General features: G+C 38.5%; 1 protein-coding gene across 2 annotated transcripts in view; it reads left to right on the top strand.

The window, feature by feature from the left end:
- Nucleotides 1-328: 328 nt before the first annotated feature.
- Nucleotides 329-27436, top strand: part of bmpr1b (bone morphogenetic protein receptor type 1B) — a 244543-nt gene continuing 217435 nt past the window's right edge. For both annotated transcript variants that reach the window (XM_031902001.1, XM_012965653.3), the window contains exons 1-2: nucleotides 329-459; nucleotides 16465-16562. The gene's annotated coding sequence lies outside the window, so the exon portion shown is untranslated. The remainder of the gene's footprint in view (nucleotides 460-16464; nucleotides 16563-27436) is intronic.

Here is a 27436-nt window from a genome sequence, read left to right as displayed (position 1 = left end):
TTAAAGTGAATCATTCTGTAAATAAAAAATAAATAATTTCTAGGCTAAAGAAGTTGTTCCATGATGCACAATTTTTACATAGGTCTGTACACAGAATTCTATTTTTATGTATAGGCTGCCCTATTTTTGGAAGTTGTTTGCGGCGGATGTGTTTCTGTTACACCGGTGTTTTGTGTGTGGGCAGATGAACTGTGTGTACCTATTGAAAGTTGCCCAGTGCGATTCCATCCTGCATCACCGACGAGGTTGGTGTCGGAGGCTGCTAAGTGAAAGACTTGGCCAGCAGCAGGCGGTATTTCCATCACTAGTGGGAGCTGCAGAGAAAGGGCCAGGCTGCCGGGTAGGGAGCGAGCACTGAGAGGCACGGAGAGTGAAAGTGGCGGAGCTGAGAGGCAATGGGACAGCCCGCACACCACGGAACTGTGGGAAGTACAAACAGGCGCTACCCGGGGACAGCAGGTATGTGCTGAGGGGAAGCAGGTCTGGGCGGGGGATGTGCTTCTACCAACACAGCACGGAACCCAAGCACTTGCCCGAGCTGTGGCCGGTACATACTGCCAGCTTAGGGGTAAAGTGTGGCATTCACATGGGTCCTGGAATAGTACAGATGAGCTGCACTAGCACCCGTACGCTTCTCCTAGTGGGGCAGCCGGGAGAGTTGGCTGTTTTGCCTACTGTCCGTGCTTTAATAGCTTCCACATTTAGTTGCTTTCAGCTCTCTATTGGTGTGTCTGCTGTGTAATGAGCAGGAGCCGGTGTGCTGTTTGCCCGGAGTCAGAGCTGGGTTGTACAGCACTTTGTAGTGCCAAGCCATGCCATGCCTATCTCTCACAGTGTCACCTGGGGGGAGTGCTCATACAGCTGCCATTCTTTCCTCACTCCACTGCACCAGCAGGATATGCCATCCTGTTCTTACTCACAATACTTTGCTCACTTTATGAACAATAGATATTCATATTAAACATATCTCATTTTTGGAATATATATCAGAAATATTGAGATTTATTAAGAATAAAAAACTCATAGATTAATATGTGGTGAAGGTGTGTATATTATAGATTCAACTTATATAATAATAATGACGAAAACAACAACAAAAAAGCATATAGTCTATAACAAATTTATGTTTGGCATGGCAGCCTGTATTTTCTCTTCCAGAATGTGGTTAGCTGAGGATTTTGGAATTTGTATTCACTCGCTAAGTGAGCCATATGAGCTATGTTTGTTTTTCATGCCTTTGCAACAAGTGGAGGTGCTTTTTTTAAATAAAAGGTCTGCAATACAACAATAGGCCACCTTTATATTTTATTCAGCTCAGATAGACTATGGGGTAATGTAATAACAAGTGCAAAAGTTGCTCCAGTAGCACCCAAGCTGAAGGTAGCATTTTATTTGCGGCTGTTGGAACATAACTGTGTGATTAGTTGGTATTTGTTACAGGTATGGGACCTGTTATCCAGAATGCTTGGGACCTGGCGTTTTCCGGATAAGAGATCTTTCAGTAATTTGGATCTCCATAACTTAATTCTGCTAAAAATCATTTAAATATTGAATAAACCCAATAGGCTTGTTAATTATAACTAAGTTAGGATCAAGAACAAGGTACTGTTTTATTATTACAGAGAGAAAGAAAGAAATCATTTTTAAAAATTAGAATTATTTGCTTATAATGGGAGATGGCCTTTCCGTGATTCGGAACTTTCTGGATAACAGGTTTCTGGATAAGGGATCCCATACCTGTACCAGACATGAAGCAAACTTTGAGCTTATTCATACATATTATTACATTGACTTTCAGCAGAACATACAGGTTATCCTGTCAAGGGAGTCTGCTTTTGCTCAGTGGGAGTAACAGTAGCACCTAGAACTCTGATAAAGTCCACAGTCTCTAATGTAAAATTCCCACCAGAAGCCAGATTATTTATAGATGTTAAAGTGCGTGAAATAACCTTGCACATTGTTTTATGTCTAGTTCCTATCTTTTCTCAGCAGTTGCTTTAAAACAAGGGCACTGAAATTGATAAAAGCTGCCACTAACCTCAGATCACTTTTCATTTCGCTGAATGAAAGTCGGGATAGGCTGCCCAACACTTCCTAATAGCTCTAGTTTGTTTACATATATATTGCACAAATATATTAGCCTATGCTTTAAGTGTAATCACTTAAAAACTCCTGCCCCACTTGAACTTACAATACGATTATTATTGTTATTATGATTATTATTACTACTACAGGAGCTATGCTTAGTTGAATCCAGGCCCAGACTGGCAATCTGTGGGTTCTGGCAAATGCCAGAAGGGCTGCTGTAAGATGCCATAGACAGTCACTATTTATTGGCACTCTTTATGTATAGACACAGACAATGGCAACAGTGCTGCTCAGTATAATTCGGGAAAACAATTGTTTGTTATGTATAGTGGTAAATTGTATGGGATGAACTGCAGTGTAAATACAGGATAATGGCTTCAAACTTTTGACCAAGGTCATTGGCCTGATGGATGAATGACTGTATTAACTCAGTATACCCTTCTATTGCCACCTTGTTGGTACTTATCCGTTGTTCTGATTCAGTCACTGTTTTCAGAGGTCAGCTTGCTCTTCAGGGCCTCTTGGCTTTGCAGTCTAAAGTATGCTTATTACTGAGATGGAACTTCTTTTTATTATACTGTTGTGTTGGGTCTATACAAGTCAGAAATCTCCATAAAACTATACATATCTATACAAATCTGGTATGGGACCTGTTATCCAGAATGCTCAGGACCTGGGGTTTTCCGGATTAGGGATCTTTCCGTAATTTGGATCTCCATAACTTAAGTCTGCTAAAAATCATTTACATATTGAATAAACCCAATAGGCTTGTATTGCCTCCAATATGGATTAATTATATCTTAGTTGGAATTAAGTACAAGGTACTGTTTTATTATTAGAGAGAACAAGGAAATAATTTTTTAAAATTAGAATTATTTGCTTATAATGGAGTCTATGAGAGATGGCCTTTTCGTAATACAATACGTGTATTGACAAGCTCAGGAGACATTAGGTCTTATAAATTAGTTATAATTTGGTGCTTTTAATAACATCTATTTCTAATATATTAATTCTGATATGCAATTCTTTAGTTCATTAGTTATATTGAACCCTAAATATTGTCGCAGCAGTGGAGTTACACAAAAATTTGTCAGATTTAAAAAGCTGAAGTTGTCCTGGAAAATAACAACCTATAGTTTTTTTAGGTAAACCAAAAGTTCTCTCTAGGAAATGCCCATGAAATGAAAGAGCGCATTATGCTGAAAATCAGCTGGAAGTGTTTTAGAGACAAGTGAGGTATCAAAGTTGTCTATAAAATCTAACATTTTTAATAGGGTTTAGCAAAGCTTATGTTTTAATATAGATGACTGTTTATGACAACTCTGTATATAAAAATGTGACCATAACTGGATATATATTTGTTTAGCTTTGCCTGGTGTTCCAGAATTGCAAATGCAGGTATGGGATCTGTTATCTGGAAACTCATTATCCAGAAAGCTCGGAATTACATTAAGGTCATCTCACATATAAAATAATTCAAAATTTCAAAACACATTTTCTTTTTCTCTGTAATAATAAAACAGTACCTTGTACTTGATCCCAACTAAGATATAAATAATCCTTACTGGAGGCAAAACAAACCTTCTGGGTTTATTTAATGTTTAAATGATTTTTTAATAGACTTAAGGTATGGAGATCCAAATTATGGAAAGACCCCTTAACCAGAAAACCCCAGGCCCTGAGCATTCTGGATAATATGTCTCCTGTATCTTCATGATAAGCCATTTGTCATTGCTACCAATGCTATATCTTATGAGGACAGCTCAGTTAATGCCGACATTATAGGAAAGCTTTTGTTTTGGTCAAGGGTACAGCAGGTTGCATTATTTCGAGAATCTACTATCATTATATTCCATCCCCAAGATACTTGGCAATAGAGAAAGTGGCAGCATTAAGGATTGCTTTTTGTCATTTCCTAGATTTCAGCTTTTGTTGAAGCATGTGTATGCGTATGTTTGCTTCCTCCACCTAAGGGTCAGGCCACACATTGCATATGGCGAAAATACGTGCCATAAGCTCCTACCTGTGCCTGCACCCGAATGAATGAGATACGCTCGGGTGCAGGCACATGTAGCCGATATCCACCTAAAAACGCGAGAAAATGCAGTCTCACGTTTTTATGCAGATATCGGCTACATGTGCCTGCACCCGAGCTTATTCAGTTCATTCGGCTTGCCGAAAATATACACCATACGCATGTGTAGCATTAGCCTAAGGTGTGGGCTAATAGAGCTTGCACTCCAGTTGGGGGAAACTGTAGTGATAGGTGCCCTTTAAGTGGCATGGACTCAACACCTATAGGGCTGTAGATCTCACTCACCCTTACTTTTAATATGTTTTATCACTAGTAATAACCATTTTCCAGTATGTTGCTTTCAAAAGCAACATAGTGGTGCTTTTCATTTCTGAAACAAAGCTTGATTTAAATGTCTCATCTTTAGTCTTTCTGTTATAATATCTGCTCTATAAAATTGTTAGGGCCGTGGCAGACGGGGAGATTAGCAGCCCGTGACAAATCTCCCTTGTCGCGGGTGACTAATCTCCCCGTCTGCCACGGCCCTTAAGCATAAAGTTGCCCCAAACAGGGTTGCAACCTGGTCTGTATTTTTGCTTCCTTGACTTTAAGATTTTTAAATAGGTGCATGGAGTAATTAATTAATTTGTACAAACCGGATTCCAAAAAAGTTGGGACACTAAACAAATTGTGAATAAAAACTGAACGCAATGATGTGGAGGTGCCAACTTGTAATATTTTATTCAGAATAGAACATAAATCACAGAACAAAAGTTTAAACTGAGAAAATGTACCATTTTAAGGGAAAAATATGTTGATTCAGAATTTCATGGTGTCAACAAATCCCAAAAAAGTTGAGACAAGTAGCAATAAGAGGCTGGAAAAAGTAAATTTGAGCATAACGAAGAGCTGGAAGACCAAATAACACTAATTAGGTCAATTGGCAACATGATTGGGTATAAAAAAAGCTTCTCAGAGTGGCAGTGTCTCTCAGAAGCCAAGATGGGTAGAGGATCACCAATTCCCACAATGTTGCGCAGAAAGATAGTGGAGCAATATCAGAAAGGTGTTACCCAGCGAAAAATTGCAAAGATTTTGCATCTATCATCATCAACTGTGCATAACATCATCCGAAGATTCAGAGAATCTGGAACAATCTCTGTGCGTAAGGGTCAAGGCTGTAAAACCATACTGGATGCCCGTGATCTCCGGGCCCTTAAACGACACTGCATCACAATCAGCAATGCTACTGTAAAGGAAATCACAGAATGGGCTCAGGAATACTTCCAGAAACCATTGTCAGTTTCACACACAATCCACCGTGCCATCCGCTGTTGCCAGCTGAAACTCTACAGTGCAAAGAAGAAGCCATTTCTAAGCAAGATCCACAAGCTCAGGCGTTTTCACTGGGCCAGGGATCATTTAAAATGTAGTGTGGCAAAATGGAAGACTGTTCTGTGGTCAGACGAGTCACGATTCGAAGTTCTTTTTGGGAATCTGGGACGCCATGTCATCCGGACCAAAGAGGACAAGGACAACCCAAGTTGTTATCAACGCTCAGTTCAGAAGCCTGCATCTCTGATGGTATGGGGTTGCATGAGTGCGTGTGGCATGGGCAGCTTGCATGTCTGGAAAGGCAGCATCAATGCAGAAAAATATATTCAGGTTGTAGAACAACATATGCTCCCATCCAGACGTCATCTCTTTCAGGGAAGACCCTGCATTTTTCAACAAGATAATGCCAGACCACATTCTGCATCACAACATCATGGCTGCGTAGGAGAAGGATCCGGGTACTGAAATGGCCAGTCTGCAGTCCAGATCTTTCACCTATAGAGAACATTTGGCGCATCATAAAGAGGAAGGTGCGACAAAGAAGGCCCAAGACGATTGAACAGTTAGAGGCCTGTATTAGACAAGAATGGGAGAGCATTCCTATTCCTAAACTTGAGAAACTGGTCTCCTCGGTCCCCAGACGTCTGTTGAGTGTTGTAAGAAGAAGGGGAGATGCCACACAGTGGTGAAAATGGCCTTGTCCCAACTTTTTTGGGATTTGTTGACACCATGAAATTCTGAATCAACATATTTTTCCCTAAAAATTGTACATTTTCTCAGTTTAAACTTTTGTTCCGTGATTTATGTTCTATTCTGAATAAAATATTAGAAGTTGGCACCTCCACATCATTGCGTTCAGTTTTTATTCACAATTTGTTTAGTGTCCCAAATTTTGGAATCCGGGTTGTATCTATAGTCTGTTTTCCCCTATGTGGGCTTGGCAAACAAATTCTTATTTGCACCCTTTTCTTTTTGAAGATATTGCTTTGTGTTTGTACATGTGGCGTGCCCTTTAAAAACATATTGTTTGTACTGTATTTTACCTGTCAGGCCGGTAAAAATTATGCTGTATTGCAATAAAGTTAAAAGAGAAAAAATATAGAAAGATTGGTATTTTTTGTAAAAAAGGTGGCAACTCTAGTTCCAGAGTGCCATATTGAGCAAAGTTCATGAACAAGCCTTTGCATCATTTTATAAAAGGAAGACTGCACATTTAACTTCTGTATATATATATATATATATATATATATATATGCACCATTAGTTAATCCAGTTCATGAAAAATGATGTGCTTAAATGAAAAGTTAATTTAATTCACCAATGGAGGTCAAATATTTAACAGCAAGTCTGCATGAGTTTAAAGAAGCGATGCAAAGTCACAGGGAGTGCAAATATGTTATGATCCAACTCAGTAAGCCAAACTAACCTTCTGCCCTGGGCCTTTGTACTGTACCTCTTCTTTAAAAATGCACAGGCCAAGGCTACTTGCTTGTAGCGCATAGGATTGCTTTGGGGCTGATTTAATAATACTTGACTCCTATGTTATTAACAGGAACATAACTTATATGACAACATATAAAAGCTAGTATTTTTTTTCAGAACAGGTGGATAACCTAGACGCATGCCACCACTATCTATTTTTCATCTCCCACAGCTAACACCCTAACATACAGTACCTGTGGTATATTTATAAACTAAATATGAGATTTTCTTAAATGCAGTGTTATTTTTGCAAAATGTCAACCATAGGGCCAGCTACTTAAGAATGGGATTATAGCATTCCAGTCAGTTGCATAACCTCAATTTGTGTGACAGTACAAATAGAACAGACAATGAGGCATCACTTTTATTTATAGAGGAGAAAGTTTTAGTCCTACATCCTCTTCTAGTATCAGTGATAGCAGGACAAAAATGTACCCCTGGGGGAAAACTGAATATATATATTACTAAATATTTTAGTTAGTAACACTATAAAATAAATATACACTTATTGCTTATACATAATGAAATAATTTAGACTGAACTTTAAGAAAGTCTGTATCCTTTCTAGAATACATCATTTTTTTATTTTAAATTAAGAAGTCAGCATAAACATTTTTCATGCAGAATCATGACTATGCCAGATATGGTATAGTACAGTAACTTCTAGCTTATACAAGTAAATATTTTTTTCCATGTTTATAAAGGTATATATTATATCTCCTATCAACCTGCAATCTATATTTGTTTATAGATCTATCTATCTATCTATCTATCTATCTATCTATCTATCTATCTATCTACTTTTCTATTTATCATCTATCTATCTATCTATCTATCTATCTATCTATCTATCTATCTATCATCTGTCTTTTAAAATGGAAATTCTCCTCTTAATTAATATTTAGTATGTTAAAGTTGGACATATTCTTACTATCTTTTCAGTAGGTCTTCATATAATTTATTTTGTGTGTTTTTCATATTATTAGCCTCCCATTTCTACTTTCTGTCCTGCAACTGAAAAGGCTATTTGAATGTTGGTTATAATTGACCCCAGTCCCCCCAGTATTATCACATAATACTTCTTGTTTCGTTTTAACTTGAGATATATCAACATCATAGATTTTGTTTTATTAAAACAATAGGCATAAAGTATGTTCAGCAGAAGTCTTATTAATTAAACACATTAATATACACAAGGGTGACAGTAAGGTGTCCATTTAAATTCCTACTGCTGAGCCTGCCCCTTCTATGTGACCCCTATTGTACCTTATATTCTTTTGACATATTATACTCTATTTATGCCTTTAAAAGACATAAAGAAAAGGGGAGGCAACTGTTAAGTGATGGAATGACAAATAAGGTCTAACTGTTAGTACTGTAAGATTCAAGGTCTTTTGTTTACATGCAAAAGCTCAGCTTTTTACAATTAAATACATTTTTATCCTTTGTACACAGAACCTGCATTCTTGTGATGCCTTTAAAATGACTAAGTATGTCCTCTTATAAGAAGACCAGACTTATGCATAGGTCTTTGATCCTTTGACTTAAGTTGTCTAGTTTAATTTAACCATGGTCACTTAGTGCAGACTTTTACTTTATACCTGTATGTGGTAAATATGTGTAACTACAGTCTGAGTTGCTGTGGATTTCCAGAATGCAAAGACATGAACTGGTATAGAATATACTAGGGCTTTAGACAGCCATTCCTTGGCTGATGTGACCTAACGTGTGTGTGCTTGATTTGTTTGTGTGTACCATGAATTGTATGATCCCAGGGGACAGCCCTGGTACTTAAAATGGCAATTTTCTATTTCGGATTACCCAATGGCACATACTATTAAAAAGTAATTCCTACACCCCCACAAAGCTCAAAAAAATGTATAAAAACACAAAGGACACATGCTGGCGCTGCGACAACAACTCAGGAAACCACCTTCACATATGGTATACATGCCCTCAATTGCAAGCATACTGGCACAAGATTCTAGAAACCATAACATACATAACCAAGTTTACAATTAAAGAAGACGAAATCTCCACCATACTTCTAAACCTAATTCCCAAGAAAAACTGTGTAATACCTGACACACTTACCCAACACCTACTGAATTCAGCAAGAACCCTTATCCCTAGACACTGGAAAGCCAAAGAACCCCCCACATTCCTAGAGTGGGTATACCTAGTAGAAGAAGTTAGAAAACTCGAGGAGATAACTTTCACTCACCAAAACAACAGCACAGTATATAAGAGAGTGTGGGAACCCTGGCTATCATTTATCAACAACTTTCATACACAAACCCGTTGACATAAGACCCTATAGAACCACTATTCTAAAAAACTAACAAGTCCCTGATGACATGTTTTATTTTTTATTTGCTTCTATTTTTTCTCAAATGTGTTTAAAATTAAAAGTAAAAACTTTGTGTTACTCCTGACTTCACAACCTGTTTGTAAATGCAGATTATTTCAAATGTCCTTACCCTAATCCCTTCTTTTTTCTGTAACCCACTTTCTCTGAAAAATCAAAAAATAAAGATTATTAAAAAAAAAAAAAAGTAATTCCTTATAAAAATGGCTTATTTTGGTGAAACCTTATTCTACATATGAGCTGTTTTATGCAATATATTCTTTAGAGACGTACATTGTTTAAAGGGCATGGTTTTCCTTTAAAGGGGCACTATACTTCTTTTTTCAACATTAGTTCAGTTAATAGGGCTTGGGCCCAACCAACTTTTTGTTTGTTGTCTTGATAACAAAATATGTATGTTTTTTGTTACTTCTTGCATTAAACAGGGCAAAATTTGAAACTAAAATTAAAGGAAAATGAAACCCCTAAATAAAAGTTAGTGTCCCTTTAGAGACCCCCCTCCCACACCATACCAATGTGCATGCACAGTAATACCAATAACTTGCAGTAGAATATTAAGTAGAGCAATATGGCTCCTGTGAACCCCAATGTGCTACAATGTGTTTCTTCTTAACCTGTAAGGTGAATGGAGTACTACTGAGGGGCAAGCTGGTGTAGTTAGAGAGACGGGGCTCTCCAGGGAAACTTACTATAATAAAAGGGTTTTGGTCTTTAAAGGACATGTCAACCCCAAAACTATTTTTTTCTAATAAAAGAAAACTTGCAACTTTGCAATATACATTCATTACATATTTGTAATGGTTTTTTAGTTATTTGTATATAGAACTGCTATTTAAAGCAGTGTTTGCCTGTCCTTTTCTATTCTCTGCCCCGGTGGCTCTGGCGTTTGAAACAATGTAACAAATTAGGCACTTGCAACATTGTTTAAAAAGTAACAACCAGGAGTTCAGCAAATGCTGCTTTCTGTAGCAAATACATTTACAAATAACTTTTAAAGCACTAAAAATTTGAATCAATTGATATTGGAATGTTGCTTAGAATTATGTTTTCTTTTAGTAGGCAAAAAATTAGTTTTGGGATTGACATGCCCTTTAAACTCACATTTAACTTCCTCTTCATATGAACACAATTAGAAACAAATTAGCAGTTTATATGCATTTTCTCTTTCTATAGTAAAAGGATTGTGGAAAATGTTAATTCATTTAATAGAGGGGATTTAAACCTTTTTTTTTTTTTTATCTTTTAACCCTTTAACTGCCAATGATGTAGGTACAACATTGTCAGCAGGGTAGTATCCTTCCAATGACTTAGTTCCTATATTTCTGGGTCTAGGGTTCTGGGTCTAGAGTATTTCAGCACACTTACCCACACACTCAATGTCAACCCCCACTTCATATTGCAATTCCCGCTTGCGGCCACTATTGGAGGGGGAGTGCTGTGTTACAGGCAGGTGGGGAACAGGCCTAGTCAGTGGGGGGGGGGGCACACTAAGGTGGGGCCCTCCAGGTTTTTGCCCCAGTACAACCCTGCTAGCAAACAACAAATATTTGTTAGATTTGTTTTTTTCCATGACATTTTCAGAAAGCGACTCTATCCTAATCACTTTTGGATACAAAGACAAAATGTCTAACAATGAATAAATACTCCTGAATAAATGAATCCCACATATTTGACACAACAATATATGGTTTCCATATGTATAAAAGGCACCTAATTGCAGTAATCCATAGCAACTATAAGATATTTGCTTTTAAGCAGGTGACCAGTAAATGCTACCTACAGATGGTTGCTATTGGGTATTACACCTGGCCAAACTCAGGATATGTAATATAAGATACTATTTAGTGCCATCAAAGCCACTAAATAGTAATTATTAATCCCAGAAAAAAGTTATGTATGCAAACTACCTTTTCTGAAAAAATCATAATGGTTAAATAAATCCATGATCTGTACCTTTTTATTAAAGAATGTTGATTCTCTGATTTTTGGCACAGACACGGTTAAATGCTTTTAAAGATGGGTGCTGTCTGAGTACTGGCAAAATGAGCGCTGTGACAAGACTATTTTAAAGTATACAAGAGTGTTTCTGTGTATGCTTGATATGTGATCAGGGTGATCACTGTCATGTGGCAGTGATTGTTGCCAACACTGGCCACTGGAAAACGAGGCATTCGGTTGTATTACCTTACAGTACTGAAACACTTAGCAGCTTCAGGATATTCAAGTTGTGCAGATAAGATTGGTTAGTTAATTAAGAACATTGTGCTTTAAAACATTATGTATATGCACACTGGAAGAATGCAAAGTGGAAACAGAACTATTTAACTCTTGTAGTGCCAGCTGCAGGCGCTGAAACCATTCAGAAAACAAAAACAACCTGGAAATATAGTATTTGTAGCGCTGGCAATGTGATGCAGTACTAGGCTGAAAGCTCGAAAATTTACTCCAAACTAAAAAAAAGTGGTGTCAATATGTCCCCCAGTCACTGTCACACCATTGTTACTTTTGTAAAAGGCATGAACAAAGTAATATGTTTATAGTGCGTTAATCTTATGAAAATCACCTTATCATTTCATGTGATTCACATAGGGAGTATTGGCGGGCATACTAATGTGGCATTTTTAGCAAGTATAGACAGAATACTTGAAACTGCTCTCTGTGCAAATCTTGGTTATAAAACAAGTACACATTTTAATTACTGTTTTTGTAATAATCCAATTTGTTTTCTGTCCTTTTTATGAATAAATAAATGAATGTATGTTTATAACACTTGGAATGTTAAACTAAGGGAATATATGACAGTAGCACCAAATACAGGAGTTTATTTTGCAAATTCAGTTATAGTTAAAAAACATTATTTGTAATCTCTTTATGTTTGTATATTGTAAAATAGTGTAATGCAAGCACAGGTATACTATAGTTAATGTTACGTTCCCTCCAGGAGATGCTTAATTGCCTTAGCTTTTTATATTTATGGACAGTATTACTAGGAAACACATGCTGATTACCGGAGTCAGTCTCATCAGCTCCATTAAGGAGAGTGTAATGTGTGTATGGAACTTAGTAATTAACATTCTAACTCATTTAAATCTTATGAAGAAGGAATATATAACCACAGTAAAATCTGGATCTACCCATCTTCCTGATGATGTTGTGAAGAGCAAAAACCTGAGAGAAATTCCCTAGCAACAGTTATGCTTTAAAAAGTAACAATATTGGTGCTGGGCTATCATGATTGGAGATTACATGTATGGAGTTGAGCAAAAAATTAGTGTTTGGAACTCCTTGGTCTAGAACTGATTGAGTGGACAGTGTGGTTTTTGCCTGGTAGTTTATGTTGATGACTTTTCCATGACTTGTCCATTTATGTTGATCATATCCATGATCCACCTTCAGGCAATTGCCCAATTAATGTAACACTAAATTTTTTTAAGTAAAAAAGCTATTCTACCCTGCACCAATAACTGCCCTATCCTGCAAACCACTGAGTATTTTAAATGCTTTAATAGAAAATAACTGCTAAAACTTCCTTTCAATTGAAGTACGGCGATATGGCGAAGGAAGGAGCTGCATCCACTATGCGATGATCGATTGATAGAGCCTAGCCTGACTTCCTATACAGAAAGAAGGCTAGGCTTGATCAATCGATCGTCGCATAGTGGTTGCTGCTCCTTCCTTCGCCGTATCGCCGTACTTCAATTGACAGGAAGCCAAGTTTTAGCAGGTATTTTCTATTAAAGCATTTAAAATACTAAGTGGTTTGCAGGATAGGGCAGTTATTGGGGCAGGGTAGAATAGCTTTTTTACTTAAAAAATGTTAGTGTTACTTTTCCTTTAAGGGGCTATTTACGCCTACCTTCTCCTATACCTTTTTCACTTTATTCTGCTTGCTTCTCATACACATCTCTGCTGGGTCCCCTGTTCAGTTTTTCATTAATAAAGGTGTTGTTCACCTTTATATTAACTTTTAGTATGATGTAGTGTAGAGAGTGCTGTTTTTAGTAGGGATGCAACAAATCCAGGATTTGTTTTGGTATGCGGCCAGGATTTAGCCTTTTTCGGCAGGATTCAGATTCGGCCAAATCCATGGTCCTGGACAAACCGAATCCGAATCCTAAAAATCACGTGACTTTTTATCACGTAAACACGGAACTGCAAAATCAGCATATGCTAATTAGGATCCGTATTCGGTTAGGTATTCATCCGAATCCTTTATAATGGATTTGGGGGTTTGGCCGAATCAGAAAAACTGGATTTGGTGCATCCCTAATTTTTAGACATTTTGTAATTGGTCTTCATTTTGTATCATTTGCAGTTTTTGAATTATTTAGCTTTTTGTTCAGCAGCTCTCCAGTTTGGAATTTCAGGAGTTATCTGTTAGCTAGGGTCCAATTTAACCTAGCAACCAGGCAGTGCTAGTTACAAGTTAGACTGGAATATGAATAGAGGAGGGCCTAAATAGAAAAATAAGTAATAGGAAGTAACAATAGCATTAAAAATGTAGCCTCAAAGAGCAATAGTCTTTTGGCTGCTGGGGTCAGTGACCCCCATTTGAAAGCTGGAAATAGTCAAAAAAGTAGGCTAATAATTTTAAAACCTATAACAACTAAAAAATTAAGATCAATTAAAGCTGCTACAAATAGGCCATTCTATAACGTACTAAAAGTTAACCTGAAGGTGAACCACCCCTTTAAAACTTTTTTTTAAACACAGTTGTTTGTCAAGCCTCAGTATGTCTGTTAAAGGTTAGACAGCAGGTAGGCTCCTTTTACTAGTTCAACTAGTCTGACAGACATATGGCAAAATAGAGAGACAAAGTGAGGAGCAGAGAAAGAAACAGTGACAAGAGTATTGGTATTGCTGCTGTGCATTTCTTTCAGCTGCAGTAGTATTTACATGTAGAAAATAAAAACACACATACTCACATATGGCTGGCACACTCCAAAAATTAGCAAAGCCTTTAAATTACCCCAAACACATGTTTTTTTGTTTTTTTTTTAAATGGTGTGGTTCAATAGAACTGAGGCATCTACATCAGGGCTGTCCAACTGGCAGCATGTGGCCTGCAACCCCCCTCTGTATGGCTACCCACCTGTCTGGCTGCTTTGATGGTTTAGCTTTGTGTAAGTAACACATAGGCAGGGGAGGGCAGGCAGAGTATGGCACACATAGGCAGGGTAGGGCAGGGAGAGTATGGCACACACAGGCAGCATAGGGCAGGCAGAGTATGGCACACAGGGAGGGTAAGGCAGGGAGAGTATGGCACACACAGGCAGCATAGGGCAGGCATAGTACGGCACACATAGCCATGGTAGGGCAGGGAGAGTATGGCACACACAGGCAGGGTAGGGCAGGCAGTACTCTGCCTGCCCTATGCCTCCCATATGCTGCCTGTGTGTGCCATACTCTGCCTCCCCTATGCTGCCTGTGTGTGCCATACTCTGCCTGCCCTATGCTGCCCGTGTGCGCCATACTCTGCCTTCCTTATGCTGCCCGTGTGTGCCATACTCTGCCTCCCCTATGCTGCCTGTGTGTGCCATACTCTGCCTGCCCTATGCTGCCTGTGTGTGCCATACTCTGCCTTCCTTATGCTGCCCGTGTGTGCCATACTCTGCCTTTCCTTATGTTGCCTGTGTGTGCCTTATTGTGCCTGCCCTATGCTGCCTATGGGAGGTAAACCTGGGAGGGTTTTTTTCTGAAAGTTTGTTAGCATTTGTAAATAGTCATTGTATGGTCCCTAAGGTGTGTAAGTATGTGCTGGGGGTTGCTGTGCTCTCCACGGGGAAGGAGGAGGCATATGGATTTAAGTGTATGCTTTAATATGATATCATATAATTCTTTCACATATGAATGAAGGGTGATATCCATTCAGTGAGCACCAACCACTGTGTTTTTGCTGTGTTGCCACCATTAATGTGGGGATGGTCTTAAAACCTGTTGTGATAACATGGGTGTAATTTGAAGTGGGTGCCAGATAAATTCTGGCCCTCGGTACCACAAAAGTTGCACAGCACTGTTCTACATGATGCAAAACAAGAAAGTTGGATGTATAAACTTTATTTCATATAGGCATTTTTCGCAGATAGCTAAGTTACTAAGTGACTGCAAGGTGCCCCAAAAAGATGTAACCCCCTACCGGCATAAATAAGAAAGGAAAGGAAAAATAGGACTTCTTCTTGAGGACTAGGCTGGGGTGATGGAGAATACGGTAGTTGTAGGTTCATCCCAGCTGTCTTTTGAGTCCATATGTCATTTTACTAGCCTTGTGCCTATTCCCCCATGATCAACACTGCTCTGTGTTTCCCTCCAATCAGCCTTATCCACCAAATAAAGTTGTTATTACAGCCCAGCTAGCTAAACCTAATCTCCCCTCACCATTTGAAATGTAATATACTGTATTTTACCCTTCACCTTTGAAGAGGATTTGGCACGTCTAGACTGTAGAGAAACATTACTTATATTTATTAACATTTTGTGGAGAAGTTGAGAATTCAGCCCTTGAGTTAATATTCATAAACTCCACAGTTGTAGATTGCCAATCTAAATATTGTAGTCTGCTTAATGAGATGCAAAACAGATGCTGCTAAACCCACATACAGGTATACAGGTATGGGACTCATTATCCGGAAACCCATTATCCAGATAGTTCCAAATTACAGAAAGGCCATCTTCCATAGACTCCATTATAAGCAAATAATCCAAATATTTAAAAAATTATTTTATTTTTCTCTGTTATAATAAAACAGTACCTTGTACTTGATCCCAACTAAGATATAGTTAATTCTTATTGGAGGCAAAAAAATTCGAAAAAATAACCGAAAGACCCCTTATCTGGAAAACCCCAGGTCCTGAGCATTCTGGATAACAGGTCCCACAGTTTACTATGCAACAGAACAATACCAAAAGAAGCATAATAGCTCACGTAAAAGATCATGGGGAAAACATCAACAAAAATGTATATTATGGCTAGTAAAATTTCAGGATAAACATGCAGGGTTTGTAAAAATGATAACTATTCTATAGAACCCTCACATGATTCTTTTGATACGAGTATTCATCCTCTGTTCATATATAATTTTTTGTTCTATATTTGAAATATATTTTGATCTTGCAAAAGTCTTAGAAACAAGTTGTTTTACAATGACTAATTTGCACAATTTCTGTTTTTCTGCTTTAGTTTAACTGATGTGTAACAGAAGTTTTGCTCAAACGGCAGACCACTCTGTGTATCCGGCCTGGCATCCTAGACACACCATCAGGGTCTTTGCACTTAAGGTAAGATTGATAGTTGCCTTCCTAAGATGATCCTCTGTAGGACATAGGAGGAAGAGGCTAAGCTTTTCCACATCTGTTTCAGTCATACATAAGGGGTTGAAGATATCCCACCTTCCAACTAGCATTAGTGAGAAATTCTCTGGAGAAAGGTAGCTCAGAGTATCGCACAATATCTCATTATCTTGTGTTACATCAGTGACTTCACTGAAACAATATTGTTCCTTAGGTTGAAATGGAAAATCAGTATATACTGAGCTATATCTAACATTTTTCTGCTCTAAGAAGATGAATACCAAGGCAAACTATCTATGCACATAATTATTCACCATGTGCTATTATCCTCGTGTCCAAGCAAGTAATCTATATGTCAAAGTTTTGCTCAAAGTCACCTTATATTTTGCTTTATTGGAACATTTTGTATTGTACTAAGAAATGGCAATTTAGTCCTTTTAAATATCACCTTAACTGAATCATGATTGTAGTTGCATCTTTTGGCTTTTGTTCCCAGTCTTTGTGTTTTACAAAGCAAAAGGGCACTCCAATCATGGGCGCCAGTTATCACCAGTTATCTTTAGTACTTGGAAAAATACACACTCATAAGTGACTACCATTTATACTTAAATGGTACCATTGATACTTAATGGTGATGTGTCTATATTTAGAGATTATGTATATGCAGTGCAACCTTATCTCCTCCATGCTGGTGAATCCTATTTTATATAAGGCCAAGTCCAAAGACCCTTTTAATTGGCAAAGTTAATAGCTTATTTTGTCAGTGTCAGTTCGAAGGGGCCCCTACATACCAGCTGTGCTAAATACAAGAGATCTTTATGTTAGTAATGGTTTACTGGCCGCTAAATCAATAAATATGCAGTTATGCAGTCTACACTGAAACTTACAGTCAGTAAAAACCTTTATGTTGCTAAGATTTAGGCTGTGTTCATGCTTTGAAGTGCCGTCCTGGGTCAATATAAAACTAGTAAAGTCAATGTTTGCATTGTGCTTTTTGAAAGCATACACCTTTGTTGTAAACTATTAGCATCTTTTTTTCCCACTCGTTCACACAGCTGCAATCAAGTACTTCACTTTGCACCTTGGCTAAGTCAATGTAATAAAAAACTTTTGAGTTTCTTATTTTACTTTAATACTGTCATAACAAAAAATTACAAGGTACAAAAAAATCTTACATAGAAGATGCATGTTATAAAATCCAATAAAGGTTTATATTGGTAGAAGGCACCCTGGCCTTATCATCTACCATAAGGCAGGTGATAAGTACACAGACCCAATGCAGCCCACATCTCTCTGTTATGGGTGGCATGTAGCCCCAAGGGCCACATTGTTGATTGTTGACTAATATTAGAAAGAAGGGAGCTAGCTGCACTGGGTGAAATATCCGTTCTTTCTAAAAATATGGTGGAGGTGAAAGTAGTTGCTAGCCCAGAGGAATGGAGGGGAGAGGGTGAAGTGCCGGCAGAGTAAGGGTCAAGTGAGAGTGCAGAGGGATTGTAAATGGGCATCCTGGCCCCTGGCACACAAAATTGAAATCAAAGAATTTTGTAAACTGAAGAAACATGCTACAAACTGGAGATTTTAACTCTAGATGGGAATCCAGTAGCAACATCAATTCTTTCTAAGTAAAAATTAGAGGCTTATTTCTCTGTTCTAGTCACACCAACACACAAGGCTGAATTTCATGGTGTTTTGATTATTGAAGGAAAACCCATGCAAATAAAAGGAAGACACAAAACAATGCACCACTATGCTGTCCATTGTGAACTCATGTATTGTTACTTTGGACACACTTCACTATTACTCTATCTTTAATATAGTGAACAGGGAAAAAAAAGAATAGATCCCTATATAACAAATAAACCAGGTGAAAAACTGAGCGACTGAGTGTTGGAACTGAGACAAACCTAATTAAAAATCTGATAAAGTCCTGCGGTCTAAATAGAAATAATATTAGTATGTAAAAACAAAAGTTACATGTATATGATATTAAACATCAGCTTATGTTGGCAAATAAACCTTGTACAGGTATGGGATCCCTTATCCCTTAAGATATAATTAATCCTTATTGGAGGCAAAACCATCCTATTGAGTTTATTCAATATTTAAATTATATTTAGCAGATTTAAGTAATGGAGATCCAAATTACAGAAAGATCCCTTATCCAGAAAACCCCAGGTCCCGAGCATTCTGAATAACAGGTCCCATACCTGTAATAATACATTTATAGTAAAATGTATAAAAGCTTGGGAAAGGTGGGGCTAGATCCTACAAATAAGAATCAAAGTATTAAAGCCCATTATTTCCAGAAGACTGGATATAATTTTTCAAACTAAATTAACACAATTTTAGAATACAGTTTATTTAAAAAAAAGGCAGATATTGCTGTCCGTAATGCAGACAGATCTAACAGGCCCAAGTGGTTTGGCCTGTTAGCTGTAATGAAATTTACTATGTATACAGGTATGGGACCTATTATCCAGAATGCTCGGAACCTGGGGTTTTACGGATAAGGGATCTTTCCGTAATTTGGATCTCAATAACTTAAATTTGCTAAAAATCATTTAAGTATTGAATAAACCCAATAGGCTTGTTTTACCTCCAATAAGGATTAATTATATCTTAGTTGGGATCAAGTACAAGGTACTGTTTTATTATTACAGAGAAAAAGGCAATCTGTTTTAAAAATTAGAATTATTTGCTTATAATGGAGTCTATGGGAGATGGCCTTTCCGTAATTCGGAAAAAAAAACTTTCTGGATAACGGGTTTCCGGATAAGGGATCCCATACCTGTACCATTATAATAGAACATACGGTAAAGGATGCATGTATTGTAAATAAATGACTTGAATAAGTAGTACTGACTATGTTAAATTGTTGTAGTCATATATTTAATAGGAAGCAGCAATCTCAGCTATTGCATCCATATGTTACCAATGTTAGCAATAAAATCTTAGTGTGTTCTGTCTAAATCTCATAATAAAACGCCACTTTTCTACAACCTGGCAAATAAAAGGAAAACATATTAGTACCTTTGCACCTGGACCTAAATTGACCTAATAGACCTTGCTCCTTAGAAATATATAGTAATATGGAGTACCTGGCAGACAATTCCACATATCTCCCCATTTTTTGTCAGTCATATGGCATAAATAACTACAACAGTATAGTTTATAAGGATATTGTTTATATATATATATATATATATATATTATATTATTGGGTTTTATATAAAAAAAAAGTGAACTGTCCTTATAATATGGTGCTCTTCTTTAACCCTTTTGGCACCAGGTAATTTTGATCTTGCCGCACCATTTTGCCAGCAAACATATGGCACACAGGGTCAGACTGGGCCGGAATGACACCGGGAAAAAAACACACACTCGCTCAGGGGAAGACGTGGGCTGGGAGGGGTCGGGGCACCCCCCAGTCAGACCCTGATGGCACACCATACTTCAAATGTGAATTTCTATCTATATATAGTGCCAGCAAGTTAATTACAACAGAAAAATTAGAGGTCCCTTCTTGCAACAGCTTACAATCCAATGCATCGGAGGAAATATTGTAACATAAGGTTGTTGAAGTGCAGGTCCCATGTAGTTAATAATACTTCCAGGGGCCACTGGAGACATATCATGTGCTTGACAACAACAAAAAAATCCCAAATTGTGGAAACTGGGTTCTTGTGAAATTTTATCCTGGAGAGAAGGTAGTGAAGTAGAACATTAAACTAGTATTGCAGAAATAGCAATTGCTTTTGCTACATTGTTTCAAGAGTCAGAAACAGTAGTTTTGCATAATTAGAAAGTTGTTTATGCTTTCTGTTATTATGCACATTTACTAAAGGTGCTTAATAAATTACAGGCCCAGTTACTGTTTATATTAGGACCAACTTGCTTCCTGGCACTGTTATTTTACTACAATTATCACATGCACCAACAGTCACACAAACATTTTGTTGTGATGAGCAATAACTTATCATACTTTATATATCAATTGTATATCAATTGTTCATCAGTACATACAGTGGCTTGCAAAAGTATTCGGCCCCCTTGAACTTTTCCACATTTTGTCACATTACAGCCACAAACATGAATCAATTTTATTGGAATTCCACGTGAAAGACCAATACAAAGTGGTGTACACGTGAGACGTGGAAGGAAAATCATACATGATTCCAAACATTTTTTACAAATAAATAACTGCAAAGTGGGGTGTGCGTAATTATTCAGCCCCCTTTGGTCTGAGTGCAGTCAGTTGCCCATAGACATTGCCTGATGAGTGCTAATGACTAAATAGAGTGCACCTGTGTGTAATCTAATGTCAGTACAAATACAGCTGCTCTGTGACGGCCTCAGAGGTTGTCTAAGAGAATATTGGGAGCAACAACACCATGAAGTCCAAAGAACACACCAGACAGGTCAGGGATAAAGTTATTGAGAAATTTAAAGCAGGCTTAGGCTACAAAGATTTCCAAAGCCTTGAACATCCCACGGAGCCCTGTTCCACCGATCATTCAGAAATGGAAGGAGTATGGCACAACTGTAACCCTACCAAGACAATGCCGTCCCCTTAAACTCACAGGCCGAACAAGGAGAGCGCTGATCAGAAATGCAGCCAAGAGGCCCATGGTGACTCTGGGGGAGCTGCAGAGATCTACAGCTCAGGTGGGGGAATCTGTCCATAGGCAACTATTAGTCGTGCACTGCACAAAGTTGGCCTTTATGGAAGAGTGGCAAGAAGAAAGTCATTGTTAACAGAAAACCATGAGAAGTCCCATTTGCAGTTTGCCACAAGGCATGTGGGGGACACAGCAAACATGTGGAAGAAGGTGCTCTAGTCAGATGAGACCAAAATGGAACTTTTTGGCCAAAATGCAAAACGCTATGTGTGGCGGAAAACTAACACTGCACATCACTCTGAACACACCATCCCCACTGTCACATATGGTGGTGGCAGCATCATGCTCTGGGGGGGGCTTCTCTTCAGCAGGGACAGGGAAGCTGCTCAGAGTTGATGGGAAGATGGATGGAGCCAAATACAGGGCAATCTTGGAAGAAAACCTCTTGGAGTCTGCAAAAGACTTGAGACTGGGGCGGAGGTTCACCTTCCAGCAGGACAACGACCCTAAACATAAAGCCAGGGCAACAATGTATGGTTTAAACCAAAACATATCCATGTGTTAGAATGGCCCAGTCACAGTCCAGATCTAAATCCAATGGAGAATCTGTGGCAAGATCTGAAAACTGCTGTTCCCAAAGGCTGTCCATCTAATCTGACTCAGCTGGAGCTGTTTTGCAAAGAAGAATGGGCAAGGATTTCAGTCTGTAGATGTGCGAAGCTGTTAGAGACATACCCTAAAAGCCTGGCAGCTGTAATTGCAGCAAAAGGTGGTTCTACAAAGTATTGACTCAGGGGGCTGAATAATTACACACACCCCACTTTGCAGTTATTTATTTGTAAAAAATGTTTGGAATCATGTATGATTTTCATTCCACTTCTCACGTGTACACCACTTTGTATTGGTCTTTCACGTGGAATTCCAATAAAATTGATTCATGTTTGTGGCTGTAATGTGACAAAATGTAGAAAAGTTCAAGGGGGCCGAATACTTTTGCAAGCCACTGTAAATCCCTGCCCCATAGCACCCTTGAAAAAATATAGAATATCTTTGACTTGACTCAAGTAGTTAAGCCTTATTAGTTACTTAAAGCATTTGGTCATTAGTTAAGCAGCTAATAGGCTTGCATAAGTCTTGAAAAGCAACTGGCGAAACCTTACAGCACATAATAACAGCTTGGGGAATTTGTATAAAGAAGTCACGTTGCTAGACAAGCACAAGAAAATTAAAAATGAGACTTTCTAATTGCAGGTCATCAAAGAAAGCAACTTGCAAAGAGCATTTACAGCCAATATTCTAGCTACTCTCTTTCTATAGCAAAATTACCAGTTCAAAGAAGGAAATGTTCTGCATGAGTGACTGTTTGAGTTACCATGGTTGTGGTGTAAGTTTCATTGCATTCCACTTTTAGTAATCTGCTTTACTCCAAGTAAAATGACTTTAACAAAATCCTTCAGTTCATCGCCCGCCAGAATTTCCTCCCATTATACTGATCTAGCCAACAGAGCAACATAATATCCATAAGGAATTTTGTATGAGGATGTTTGTATCTGTAATTATTTTGCGTATATTTTTATACTTCTCTATGTATGTATGTATGTATGTGTATGTATAACTTTATTTATAAAGCGCCACAAGGGTACGCAGCGCTGTACAGTCTTACAGAATACAAAATTACACACAGGGAGGACAAGTGATATAATAAATAAATACAATAAATACATGTATATATATATATATATATATATATAAGTGCCATGTGGTATGAGACACAGTAGGAAGGAGGTCCCTGCCCCGTAGAGCTTGCAATCTGAGTGGTTGGGTAACATACAGGCACAAACTGGAAGGTAAGAGTGCATCAGGTATGGGCATTTGCCCTTAAGCGCAGGACTGGGCAAAATAATGTTTTAGTGCTCCAGAAGGTAACAGCTGAGTTTTTTCTTAAAGAGAGTGGGTGAGTTTTCCCTACGGAGGGATTCAGGGATAGAGTTCCAGAGGTAAGGAGCAGCGAGATAGAAAGGTTTAAGACGAGAGAGCGCAGTGGGTGTGGATGGTGTAAAGAGACGGAGGCTCTGAGAGGAGCGGAGGAGATGACCAGGAACATGTAGGGAGACCAGTGAAGAAATGTAGTGAGGAGCAGAGGAGTGAAGGGCTTTGAATGTCAGCAGAAGGATTTTGTAAGCTATCCTTTGCTTGACAGGCAGCCATGCTAGTGAGCTTAATTGAGGCTGAGCAGGATCCCTCTTACAAGAGAGCAGGAGGATCCTGGCAGCAGAGTTTAAGATTGATTGCAGGGGAGAGAGGTGGGAGTCTGGGAGGCCGGTTAGTAGGAGATTGCAGTAATCTAAGCGGGAAAGGATAAGGGCATGGATTAGTGTTTTAGCTGTTGCTTGTGAAAGAAAGGGGCGTATCTTGGCAATATTGCGGAGGAAAAAGCGGCAGGTTTTGGCAGTGTTATTAATATGGTTAGAGAAGGAGAGAGACGGGTCAAAGATAACCCCAAGGCAGCGTGCAGAATTTACAGGGTTGATGGTCATGCCATCAATAGTAATGGTGAAAGGAGGAGGAGGGCCAGGTTTGGGCGGGAAGACCATGAGCTCTGTTTTAGCTAGGTTAAGTTTGAGCTGGCGTCGGTTCATCCAAGAGGAGATAGCCAGGAGGCAGTTACCAATCTGGGTTTGGACATCAGCAGTTAGTGCAGGGGTGTCTAAATATATCTGGATGTCATCTGCATATAGGTGGTATTTAAGACCAAAAGAAGAAATAAGGTCTCCTAGAGAGAGAGTGTACAGGGAGAACAGCAGGGGACCAAGCACAGAGTCCTGAGGCACCCCCACACTAAGCGGAACCGGGGTAGAGGATTTGTTAGTAAGAGCGACAGAGAAGGAGCGGTTAGAGAGATAGGAACAGAACCAGGATGCAGCCTGATCCCGGATACCCAGAGAATAGAGAATCTGCATAAGAATAGAATGGTCGACAGTATCAAAAGCAGAGGAAAGGTCTAGGAGAATGAGGACCGAGTAGCGTCCTTTGGCCTTGGCAGTCTGGAGATCATTTGTGACTCTACATAAGGCCGTCTCAGTGGAGTGCGCAGGCCGAAAACCAGACTGCATAGGGTCCAGCAGATTATGGGTGCAGAGGAAGTTAGTTATACGAGAAAAGACAAGACGTTCCAGGAGTTTAGAGGCTAGGGGCAGGAGAGAGACAGGACGGTAGTTAGAAAGGCAGGACGGGTCCAGCGTAGCCTTTTTAAGAATGGGTTTGACACATGCTTGTTTGAAGAGAGAGGGAAAAGTACCAGAAGCCAGAGAGGAATTGAATATGTGGGTAAGAGCTGGAGTAAGGGCAGGGGCACACTGTTTTAGTAAGGATGAGGGCATAGGATCCAGCGAGCAGGTAGTTGGCGGAGAGGATCCAAGAAGCTGAGAAACTTCAGACTCTGTTACGAGACTGAAGGAGCTGAATACGGAGAGAGGAGATTTAGGAAGGTTGAGATTACCGGTATCTGAGGGTTGGGAAAATTGATTGCGGATAGAATCGACTTTGCTTTTAAAGAAGTCAGCAAAGTCCAGGGGGGTGTGTTCAGATACGATTGATTCATTAGGTGAGGGATGAAGTAGCGCGTTAAATATGGAGAATAAGAGCCGCGGGTTTGATTTATTATTATTTATCTATATACTCTATCTAACAAAACACCAAAATTACAATAACACAGTATATCAAAATTATGTTCAATCAGGAAAAGCCTATAAAAATCAAGGGCTCTAATTACAAATAACGACTCGTACCAAATAGATCATTAAAGTCCGGGTATATAAACCCCGAACCTATCTATCTATTTGTCTGTCTATCATCATTAACATGTATATAAGTTCAAATGTAGAACAGAATTGTGGGTTTTAAAGAGGAGAACATTGTCTTATATTGTGCCATTCTTTTTTTTGGGTATGTTGCTACTGGCAAAAGGTGGCAACCCTAATCACTATACATTTTGCCACTCATGTGATTTCTAGCTTATGAGTGCAAAACACTGGCAAAAACCCCTTCATAGACCATCACTGAATTTGCACAGACCCTGCCAGTACAATTACAGGTCAGGTGATTAGTGCCAAGAATTTTCTTAGCATTTTGTTGTTAAACTGTTTAAAATTGAAATACAGACAAATAAAAGTAAATGTGCACAAATTGCTTTTCTTAACACATTTAGCATAGCATTTATACAGCTTTTTGGCTGCCTGTCAGGTCTCCATGAGTTTAACTGTGTTGGTGGCCTAAGGTAATTGAATATGCAGGTGTACTTCATGCTTAAAAATTAATCTTATGTGAATCTTCCCTTTTGCTTAAATAGAAATAATATAAAAGTGAGCACATCATGTATGGTTCTATATAATATGTTCCTGTTTTGTGAAGATATCAGTTATTTTAAAGCCTCTGTGTGACAATCTGCCCTTAAAGGAAAACTAAAGCTTAACAAAGAAGTAGGCTACAAATGCTGCACATTATGTTTGGGGTTCTGTACCAGCCTAAGGTGACCCTTTAACAGGGATGATCTGTGAAGCCGAAGATACCCCCGGTAGCTTCCCATATTCTTTTCTGCTGATTCACTGCACATGCTCTGTGCTGCTGTCAGTTATTTGAGCATAGGGACCGACTCACAATATAAATATATATGTATATATAGAATATAAATGTAACAATACTAGTAAACAATACAGGTGACTGACTAGTAAATAATACGTTATTTGTACAGGGATGGGATCCATTATCCTGAAACCTCTTATCCAGAAAGTTCCAAATTACGGCAACGTCATCTTCCATAGACTCAATTTTAAGCAAATAATTCAAAATTAACATATTTCCTTTTTTCTGTAATAATAAACCAGTACTTTGTACTTGATCCAAACTAAGATATAATTAATCCTTACTGGAGGCAAAACAACCCTATTGGGTTTATTTAAAGGGCACCTATCAAACTAAAATTGCTAATAGAGCTCACATTCCGGTTGGGGGAATATGTTTTTTTTTTTTTTAAAAAAAAGGCAGTCACCACCAGCGCTAGCAGTGGATTTGACTCACCTGCCTAAGTGATACACGCACATATTGAGCGACTTGTGGCACTCGCTTGTTATGCATATGTGAATGCCACAACATGGCTGTCCGAACCAGGAGCTCCTTCCAGTGTGGGCAGCCTGGCACTAATGGGGGCTTTTAAAAAGAAGACTATAGCAATTTTAGGGTGATAGGTGCCCTTTAATGTTTAAATTATAGTAGGTATGGGGATTCAGTTTATGGAAAGACACCTTATTCTGAAAACTCCAAGTTCCTGGAATTCTGGATAACAGGTGCCATATCTGTAAATGGCAGCTTTGAAAGAAGTGTAAATCACATCAAAATGTAATAATTAGCCTTGTAGCATCAATTCTATGACATGTGAACTCATTTTCTGCTTGATGCTTTGCCACAACCTGTAAACCAAACATTCCAAACAAAATCCAAGATGGTGAGCTGCTGTGCACAAATTTGAAGACATAGATCATTCCTCTTATAGAGATTCTGAAATTTTAGGCTGGGGCAGTAAGTTCCATAATTAAAATACAGTATTTCTAACCATATTTGTTTTTAGGGTTTAGTTCTCTTTTAAAGGGAAAAATTAACTGCTAAAAACAAATTTTATATATTAAGAATATACTTAACTCACTGCCACTTATCTACAGTTCTTTCCCTTTAGGGTGATGGCATACGGTTAAATCTGCTCTACCGCCGGTGACAAATCTCCCAAAAATGCTTTCCCACCAGCAATAATGTAAATCACTGGTGGGAAAACATAGGTAAGGCAACTTCAGGTGAACAACTTGTATGGTTTCACACCGCCAAACACCACCATAACCAAATTTGCCAAAGTGGCCAAAGTTTCCTCTCAAGGCCATCTGTCATTATTACTGTTTAAATAATTTTATTAGAAGACTTAAGGTAGGGGATCTGAATGACCCCTTATCCGGAAAACCCCAGGTCCCGAGCATTCTGGATAATGGGTCCCATAACTGTATATCTTTATTTTCTTCCTTATTCTACTATTAGAAGAGCAATTTTCAGGATGATTGATATAGTGTACTAAACTATGATTTTTAAGTTGATTTTGAACTGAAATATGTGATTTGAATAAAAATAGTAAGGACATTCCAGATAAAGGTCTCTGTGGGAGACTGAAACAATCCTTCAAAATTCTTTAAAGCGGACCTG

The sequence above is a fragment of the Xenopus tropicalis genome, chromosome 1, assembly GCF_000004195.4.
Source record: "Xenopus tropicalis strain Nigerian chromosome 1, UCB_Xtro_10.0, whole genome shotgun sequence".
Lineage (NCBI taxonomy): Eukaryota > Metazoa > Chordata > Amphibia > Anura > Pipidae > Xenopus > Xenopus tropicalis.
Note: the sequence above shows the minus strand (reverse complement) of the source record. Positions and strands in the feature narration are given on the sequence as shown.